Source organism: Gambusia affinis, linkage group LG04 (assembly GCF_019740435.1).
Source record: "Gambusia affinis linkage group LG04, SWU_Gaff_1.0, whole genome shotgun sequence".
Classification (NCBI taxonomy): domain Eukaryota; kingdom Metazoa; phylum Chordata; class Actinopteri; order Cyprinodontiformes; family Poeciliidae; genus Gambusia; species Gambusia affinis.
In genome coordinates this window covers 23806814-23816405 of record NC_057871.1, presented here as the reverse complement: position 1 = coordinate 23816405, position 9592 = coordinate 23806814, and positions in this window count along the sequence as shown.

Genomic DNA, 9592 nt, shown 5'->3' with positions numbered 1-9592 from the left:
CAACACAAAGTTGACCAAAACTGTAAAGTGGGGGACAATTTCACAGTTTTTCTTTTTATCTCCGCATAACTCCAAGATAGTTGCTGCAACGCAACGGACTTCATCTCCACCACTAGAAATTTAGCTCTATTCGTCTTCAACTGTGACCAGCCTCCCCGATCTGAGCCGACCTCAAACTTCCATCCCCAATGTCTGCTTTGATGCAGAATTTGGCGTGTAACACCTTTTGAGGTGCCATGCGTTTAAATTCTGCACCCTGACAACACATTTGGTTTGTCAGATGGATTCTCACTGCCTTTTGTGTCCTGGATCCTCCAGTCACTTTATTTCAAAAACGCTTCCTTTTATTTCATCCTAAAGTTATTGCAACTCATATCATGCAAGAATCTGAAAAGAGTCGCTGTAGATGGTGAGGATGTGGGCAGAAAAGATGCAGTAGCAGTCAATCTTGCAGTGAATCTGAAGAGGCCTCTGACTGAAGACAGTCTCGTCGTGACATGCCAACCAGGTGACGGTCCACAGCAACACCATCGATCGTCATCAAGCCCTGCTAATCCCCCTCCTTTGCCTTTGCTGCTCCTCTCTGTCTGGTCTCATGATTATGATGATAAAAAGAAAGAGAAGAGCGAGGAAAATGCTGATGATTGCCATCGATATTGTCACCGCAGTACTGAAGAATAATTCCGAGTTTTCCCACCGTCATGCAGCAATAGCTTGCATTCGCTCTGCACATTTTGCATTTTGAGATAAGGAACAGGATACCTCCTTGAGATGCTCAACGACTGGTATTTTCACTTCCTACCCCAACCTCGCTTTAACTAAGCATCTGTCTGCTGTGTTTCTTGTTTTTTTGTGACGTTGTTTGTTCGTCAGTGTTCACTAACGACCCTCTCAGGCCTTCACAGAACAGCCATGTTTATACTGACACACAACAGGACTCTGCTGGAGCTGGTGGGTTGTAATTTGGTGCTATCAGATTGAATGCACAACACAGTTTTCATTCTTTTTTTCTGAGAATGTTGATGACCATGCAACACTTTTTAATGAACTTCACCGCTATGAGCCAGTTTGTGTTCATCTGTCACATAAAAACCACAAGCTTCAAGGTGTTGCACTGGGATTCAAAGTGTCAACACAGGAGGAAGTTTAAACTGCAGATTACAAGTTATTCCCTCATGTTAGCAAATATGCGCTCATTAACGCAAGCACTTTTATATTCCTATACATAAGCTGCGTTTCCACTGACCATATAAAATAAATAAATTTGCTTAATGAAAACAGCAGTTTTGAAAAAAGAAAAAGAAACTCACAATTTTCCCTTTTGCACTAGGATGAGGTGGATTTCTTTGGCTCCATCTAAATTAGAGTATTTTGCATCAGAGACCCTTTTTTTTGTTTTTTTTTTTGGATTTCACAGGTCAGGTGGTCAACAACGGGATGTTACAGGCAGAAAAGACAACAGGAAGTGGTAGGAGGCATGTCTCTTAATGACATGATTTTAATCGCATTTCTTGTTTAGCAGTAACCCTGACACTGAAAAGTTTTGTGGGAGGGTTCCTCGACATTAGCAGAATATTGACAAAGTTTTGCACAAATCTGAAGCAGAAAGGCAGCTGCTGATCGGTAGGCCTCGACTGTAATGTTCGCATGAAGCCTTTGGCTGCGTGGAGCAAGACTCTGGGTGGAGCGGCGCGCCGTATTGGAGGGGACAGTTTTCTCAATACTGCTTGGACCTGCCACTATTGATGATGTGTGTGTGCATGTGTGTGTGTGTGTGAGAGAGAATCCAGCAGACATCTACAGAAAGGCAACCCCCCTCCAACCAACACCACCACCCTTCCTATATCCTCTCACCCCACCTTTCCCCTCCGCCTCCTCCTCCTCCTCCCCTGGCGCCCTGGTATGAGAGAGAAAGCTGTTGTTAATAAAAAGTTTTCAAATAATAGGATGAAAAGGGAGGTGAAATTGAGCGGCCCTAGCAGTATTATTTCTTCTCCGTATGGGAGCTGGCCTCTCGCGGTCTCTCCGACGCTCCCTGACCGGGAGGGGGTCGCTATAGGCACGGTGACCATTCCTGCCCCGGGGCTAGGGCAAATGATTTGCCTCTCTGAGGCTTCAAAGGGGAGCAATTACACTTAAGTAACCAAATGAATAGATAGCCCAGCTTGGCAGCAGTTTGGTGGGGTTGAGGGTGTGTGTGTGTGTGTGTGGGTGTGTGTTTGTGTGTGTGTGTGTTGGGGGGACAGTGGAGGCCTTTGAGGGAAGAGGCACCACACCTCAGGGGTAATGTGGAACAGCTCGCATCCCTGAGAGCACAGAAGAAAATAAACAAGCCGATGGTCTGCCGCTGAATTCAGAAAAAAGAAAAAAAAAAAGAAGCTGCTGAAACGTTCCAAAACCAAAACAACAACATCACCGAGGATGGTTTACCAATGCAGCCGATAGCTTTTAAAGTAATTATTGCCTGACAGAAATAGAGCGTCTACCGCTGGCCTCTGTGGCTGCACAATATCACATAAACTTATATTGTGTGGAGCGTCCCATAATGGCAAACTTGGAAGAAATTAGACATCTTCTCCTGCTGCTCTGATGAGTCTGTGCTGCGTTTTCCCCTCCGCAGGTTTGTTTTTCTAAGCTAATCATCTAAGCCAATCATGATCCCTCTGTTTGTTTACAGTGTAATCAATGCCTGAGCAGACTTCAAAAACTCTCAAACAAGATGTGAATCATTCTGCAGCCAAGTCAAACTGAACCAACGTGGACCGAGAGCCCTGAGAACATTGAGTTGCGCGGTCTGTGAGAGTGGCACACATAAAGTCAGGCTCTGCCCCGCCGATAAAAGGGCTTGGTGGGGCCCTATTGGGTAAAAGTGGAGACTGGGAGTTGGGTAGGGGAGCTCACCTGTGGAGAGGAGTCTATAGCTGCATAGAATGCCCAACAGCTGCCAGGGTTGTAAGTCTAGGCACCTAGCGGAGCCACAGAATGGGAAATGCGAGGGGCTCTTTGAATGCACTGCCACTTAGTAACAGAAGGCATGTGCCAAACTTGCAGAATGAGAATGAAAACTCCCCCTTTGGAGTTCACTAAATATCAGCAGCGACTCTCTTTTCATCCGGCCCCCCTCCCCCAACCCCGTCCTCTTTCTTCCTCTTTTGGTCTATTATAATTCCTCCATAAAAGAACAATGGCTGACTGAAAGACCCCCAAACCACAGAGATATACCAACAATCGGCGGGGAAAGTGGGGAGTTCGCGGGGGGGTGGGCATACTCGGCTGAAGTGTGGAAGCCATCAATTACGGAGGGCCTAAAGTTAACATCCCAGCAGGGTAGGTGCATTAGAATGCAGATATGGACAGGCCATGGGCAGCAGATGCCAAGCGGAGCGGTCAAAAGAGCAACTCATGACTCCTGACAGGACATATGCAATGTGGGAGACTCCCGCCTCTGTTGCTGCCGCCGCTGCTGCTGCTGCTGCCGCCTCGGCCTGGAATCCGCAGAAGAATGGAAAATTAAATTGAATGATGATTGTAGCAGTGGTTCAAAAGAACCATTGTTTGAAACTAACCGGAATTACGGGTTCGAGAAGTGACAAACAACCGACATCTTGCAAAACGGTCGCCAGCGCGCACGGCCGCACTGCAAGTCCCAATAAATCTCGCACATCAGCAGCTGACACTGATGTGCGAGATTGCAACAAGTGTCTTTTTGAGTCCAAAACATGCCAAGATCCCCCTGCTACTTGATTCCCTCACCCCCCACACCCTCTCTCTCTTTCTCCACATCTCTCTCCATTCTGATCGGCTCAGCAAGACTCTGCCCTACAGGCTTCCTCACTCCGCTAATTTACATTAGCCTGCAGGCTATCTTCACAGTCAGGACAGTGCAGTTGTATTTTCAGGCTCATTAAGCAATAGCACAAAAAAAATAAAGAAAGAAGAGGGGGATCCTTAAAACCTGCCTTCCTTCCCCACCCCCCCGCTAACATTCCCCTCCGAGGTTCATAGGAGACATAAATAATGCCATAAAGAACAGCAGGAAAGCTCTAAATTATGGTTGTTTGTGTTTACTACATCAAATAGTTTGGCATCCGAGGAAGAGGAGGAGAAGAAGGCGTAGAGGCCGCGGGGTCTCGGCCCCTGAGAACCAATCCGGCTGCTCCGTAGCGGCTCTATTCAGGGTCGACTCATGCCTGTTTATTTGAAAGAAGCCCCGCTTTTTTAACTTCCCACCCTCTCCATTGTTCGGCCGCTCACGGGGAGGACTTTGAAATTGTAATCTCGGGATATTCAAACACGCACATTTGTTCGGACCTTTGGTGCCTGCAATAACATTATTACTGCCAGACAAGCATTGTCAGCCTGAGCCTACAGTGCGTTAAGCCGCCGCCTGGCGTAACGCCGTCCGGCCTTCTGCGTTTTATTGGCTCGCCAGCCTTTATGTGATGAGCGAGTTTACATGGCGGGGCTAATTAGAAGAAAATAAAACTTCCGTAAAGGAAAGAAATTAGAACACTGCATTTTGTAAAACTTTGTTCAATTCAGTTTATTTATGTGGCACCGAATCATAACAAATGCCAAAATATGCCAGCAATGTAACGATTTTTCTTTTTTGTCCTTCTTCTCTTTTATATATTTTTTAAACCTTTTGCTAGTAGATATAGTATTTGATGTTTTAGGGTTATATGTAATTTCTGTTTTTCCTGTTTTATGATTTGTCTGGTTTTTTTGTTTTTTTTTTAATGAAGCTTCTGTCGAATGTGGTTATGGTTTCTGGTTTTATTGTGCTTTCCTTGTTTTGCAAATGTTGTTGATGCCGTTTCATAATGAGCTGTTCCGGTCTTTTCATACCCAACTTTTACAGGCCTGTTTCACTTACTACCCACTTTGGAGATATTTTGGTGAGCTATTAAAATCGATAATTTTTCATATTTTTTTTTCAGTTTTGCATATTGCCACCTGGAAGGTTGGTTGTTACGAGGCCCAGATCCACGTCTTACAAAAGTATTTATAGTCTTTGAACTTTTTCAAACTTTCACTGGGATTTATTTGGCAAAAAAAAAAAAACCACAGAGGTCAAAAACCAAATTTTGCTGCAGTTAGAGCTGCAATTTTTGGGTGTTTGACATTTTTGTGACGCAAACATCTAACAGATTCTCCCCTCCACCTGAGCTGTGGATCTCTGCAGCTTCTCCAGAGCTACCATCAACCTCTTGGCTGTGTCTGCAATCAATGCTCAGTTTATTCAACCTGTCAGTTTTGTTGGATGAAGATGTCTTGGAGTCAGGGACGTTCACAGATAGACACTAGGTGGCGCTAGAGCTCTTGCCCTTTCTCCTCTGAACAAAAAAGTGCCCTTCTGAAATCTTTCACTTTTTCTTACTGTGTGGCCCAATATAAAATAACTATCAAATTTATATATATATATATATTTACATACGGCCACGAGAAAAAATTGACGTGTCACTACTTGACTTTTCATCCTCTGTCAATCTGGGTCGATCAATAATATTTTTTCAATGTAGAAATACCGATAAGAGTGTGCGGTTGTGCTGCTGTGCTTTGAAGCTTTTAGTTAAAAGAGAACAAAACCAATTAGAAACCTCACAGGCGGTCAAATCTGGCCTTTTATCAGCTGTTTGGAATGATGCAGAAGTGACCAGGAAGAAGATTGACCTGTGTTTTTATTTTTGCAGGACTCTCACACCGTGTGTGTGTGCGTGCGTGCGCGGGTGCATGTGTGTGTGAACGAAGAATTAACTTTGGCATCCCAAAAGTGTTCATTTGTCCATTTAATATATGAAGTTGTTTGAGTTTTTCTAATGACATGCGTTTAAGTATTACTGAAGTCCAGCAGAAGAAACTCCTACTGTTTTACTTAAAGCTTTAAGTAGAGTGGTTTTTATAGGAAAATGATGATCTCGTTTACATTAAACTACACACGGTTTGACAACAATGTGACACAAAAATAAGAAATCGACTCAAGTTTTACTTCATAAAGTCTTAATATGTACTTTTTCATTAAGATTAAGGTGGAGTAAGCACCAAATTGCAGTAATTTATACAATAGTTGCTGGTTTTTGGTTTCAACCGTGCGGTAAAAGGGAGAAAATTGACGCTGCTGCCTCTCAGATGTGCTCCATCACATCTTTGGCTGCAGGGAGCGTATGAAATTGTGGTGACATTCTTGGGTTTTGCGAATGAGACCACGGAGTAGCCGCACAGAGTTCCTCGTCCAAAACGCTCGGCCTAACTCGCCCACTCGCATTGTCTCGAGACTTTCCTCAAGAATGTGGATTTCTATGGCCGATGGCAGGCCAGATGGAGCTGCCAACTGCATTGTCACCTCTCGCGGTTTTTCTCCATAACGATCTCCGCCGGCAGCAGAGGAACGACTCAATCAAAGGCAGCAAAAGAAGAAAAAAATGAAGTCTCTCTTGAGCGTCAGCATGTGAGCAAACAATAGTTTAAGCTTGAGGTCAAAATGTAGATTCCAACACCACTAACTAATGGAACCCACCCTGTTGTACGCCCGGTTTGACTCAACAAAAAAAAAAAATCGGAGCAATTGTAAAACCGCAGGACACTCCATCCCCTGATTGCTTTTTTACAGTCCAAAAAAGAAGCTGTGATGGAGGCAATTTGCTTCCCCTGCTTTCGCACGGCACGAATCTTTCCCTCATTACCCGGCGCTCAAACACAGGGCACTGAGATGCCACAAGAGGAAGTGGCTTTGGCAGAAAATGTCAAACCGGCGTTTAAGTGCAGGAGCCGAGCCAGTCTGATGTGGACGGAATCAACTTGTTAAGTCAAATGAAAGGTCAAAGATATTTCCCACAGCGCTAAAAACATAAATAACTGTAATTTGAGCTGCTAGTAAAAAAAATAAAAAAATAAAATAAAAAAAAATTATAAATCAGGAGCTCCACGTTGGTTAGCTAATGTGATCAGGGCAAAGAAATAAAAGCGTTCAGAGATGAAGAAAATAGAAATAGAAGACGTAGACAGAGCAGAGTGTTGCTTCCGCAGTTTAGGGGAGGGAGAAAGAAAGTAAAGTAAAAAGAAAATACATTGTATTTTTTACAAAAGAAAAACAAACAAAAAACGTGGAGTACTTTAAAAATAAGCATAAACAGGCCACCTGTTTGGTAAATACAGTCCACATCTCTATATTTCAGTCTTATTACAAAGTCAGTCAGGCAGAAATACTTGCCAGAAGCTGTAAAAGACTTGAACCAGGAAGGATGTTTCACCTCCAAGCCAACCATAATGTTAGAATGACCTAGTCAAAGTCCAGTATACGAGGAAATTCATCTGAGAATTGATAGCAAGACTTGAACCGATCTCAGTTTGACCGAGTTTGAGCTACGCAGTAAACACGTACTGGCAAAAACATGAGCAAATATTGAAATAACATGCGGTTGTAACACCAGCAGGAGGTGGTTATAAAATATTTTGAACTATTGGAGGTAAATACAGCAAGATTTTTAGATTTCTTTTAAACATTTTTGAAAGCCATCTATCCATTTTGTTTGTCTTCCTCTATTTCACATCAGACTATTGCATAAAAACCCAACCAAAGAAGTTCAAGTTTGCAGTTTAAGAAAAGTTTACAGCCTATGAATGCTTTTGTAACGTATTTCACAGGGGTATGGTTCCAGAGTTTGTTCTTTAAATATTGTTTATTTTTTCTCTGCAGCAGAGTAAAAAAAGCCCATGCACCATAAGTGAACATTGGCACACCTTTAAACAAACTATGTAAAGCAACAGAAATGCACTATTTGCAGATGGTTTTGATCAAGTGGGTGCTTTTGTTTTTGTTGGGAGGCCTGAGAGAAGAAGAAGAAGAAGAAGAAGAAGAAGAAGAAAAAAAACCAGCAAGAGAATCACATGAAAAGTGTGTAGCCTAAATCTGTTTTCTCACACCACGCTACCACTTGGCCCTTGAACTTTACGGAGCAGATAAATGGTTTCATCAGAGCTCCTCTGCTGCGGAGAACGGCTCATGCAGAACCAAAACGTTTTCTTAAAAAAAAAAAGTTTCATTTTTGGAGCCAGCTGAGGGGGGGAAAGTGCTTCCCATCGAGCCCGCATCGACCTTGAGGAGCAGATCTGCTTTCAAACTCCCTAACACCTTCTGACACAACACACTCGCCTGCATGCTGTTATAGAAAATGTCTTTTGGGGGCAACGGAGGGAGGGAGGGAGTAGAGGAACGGGGCACGAAGCTAAACACCGCTATCTTTGGGCGTACCTGTATCGGATGGATCTCCACGGACTCCCATCCCACGCTCTCTTTGCGTGTCGGGACGCACTTGCTTGGCATTTAAACACAAACCAGCTGGGCGACGAGAAGCAGCGGGGAGGCAGAGGGCTGGTTTCGTCTGATAGGAAATGAAAGGAGCAGACACGACATCAGGACTTACTCAGGCCTGAATCATGGACCAAAAAAGCTGCGCCTCTCACCTGACGAAGGCTAAACTGTTTTCTGCACCTGAGGGCTTTCCAGAGGTCGGCCATCCGTGACCCCTGAGCATAAATTCTGTCAGTCAAAGGATCGCTTGTTCTTTGTCTTGTTGCGGGAAAATGGCCGTCTCACGTCGTGAGTCAGACGTTTTCCGTTCAATGGTTCTTCCATTCGGGAAGCGCGACCATAAAGTGGACAAATGAAGCTATTAAAGTGGTGAGGGAGCATCGAGACATTAAAAGGGCCGATGTTTTCCCTTCGCACCCTGGTTCGCTTGGGGAGTGTGTTTAGCGGTGTTGACGGCTGCTAATGCTCCGTGGAATCTCGTGTTGGTTCGGTGGCCGCAGTGTGCTGCTGCTGCTGTCACGCTTAATGAGACATCAGTTTGGATGTGCCGAAAGACAAGAATTCAGATAATTAACAAAGTGTCTTCGTGTGTTATTGCATGTTTCCTCTTTTGGAAAATGTGAGCATTTTTTTTTTTTTTTTTTTTAAACAAAGTATCTATTATAACACCTCGTCCTAAACTGCTGGAGGAATGAAACCTTGTTTGTTAAGGCTTGGGAAAATGAGGGAAGAGGCTTCACATCCTATTGGCTGGCGTTTGCAAAACAGCCAACCCTGTAAAGCTATTTATTTTCCGTGATACTGATTGGTTGCATACCCAAGAGCGGCGCAAGACTGTAGATATTAGCTAAGAGCTAAGGCGGTTTTCATTGCGTGTATTAATGCGCATTAACATATATTTTGTGTTTGAACAATAAAAATGGGCAGTTTATGTGTTTCTAGATGCCTTCTCAAGTATTTGCTGATTTTAGTTATTCATGTCCGGTTGTGGTCCTTAATGTCCACTGTAGAAATGCACCAATACGAAAATTTGAGCCAATATCCATACCGGATATTAATAGGACCGATAACTGATATTTACCGATATTATATACATTTCGTTACCCTTTCAGTATCTTAACCCTTTAACTGCCATGAGGTCGCGGTGTCCCCATTGACCCATTGACCTGCATGTGACAGTATTTGGGGTGACAATTAAAGGGTTAACAAACACCACATGCCTCTAACGTCACTGCTGCTTCAGTTGAACGCCCCAAAATCTTGCACTGCATCCCTATCGCT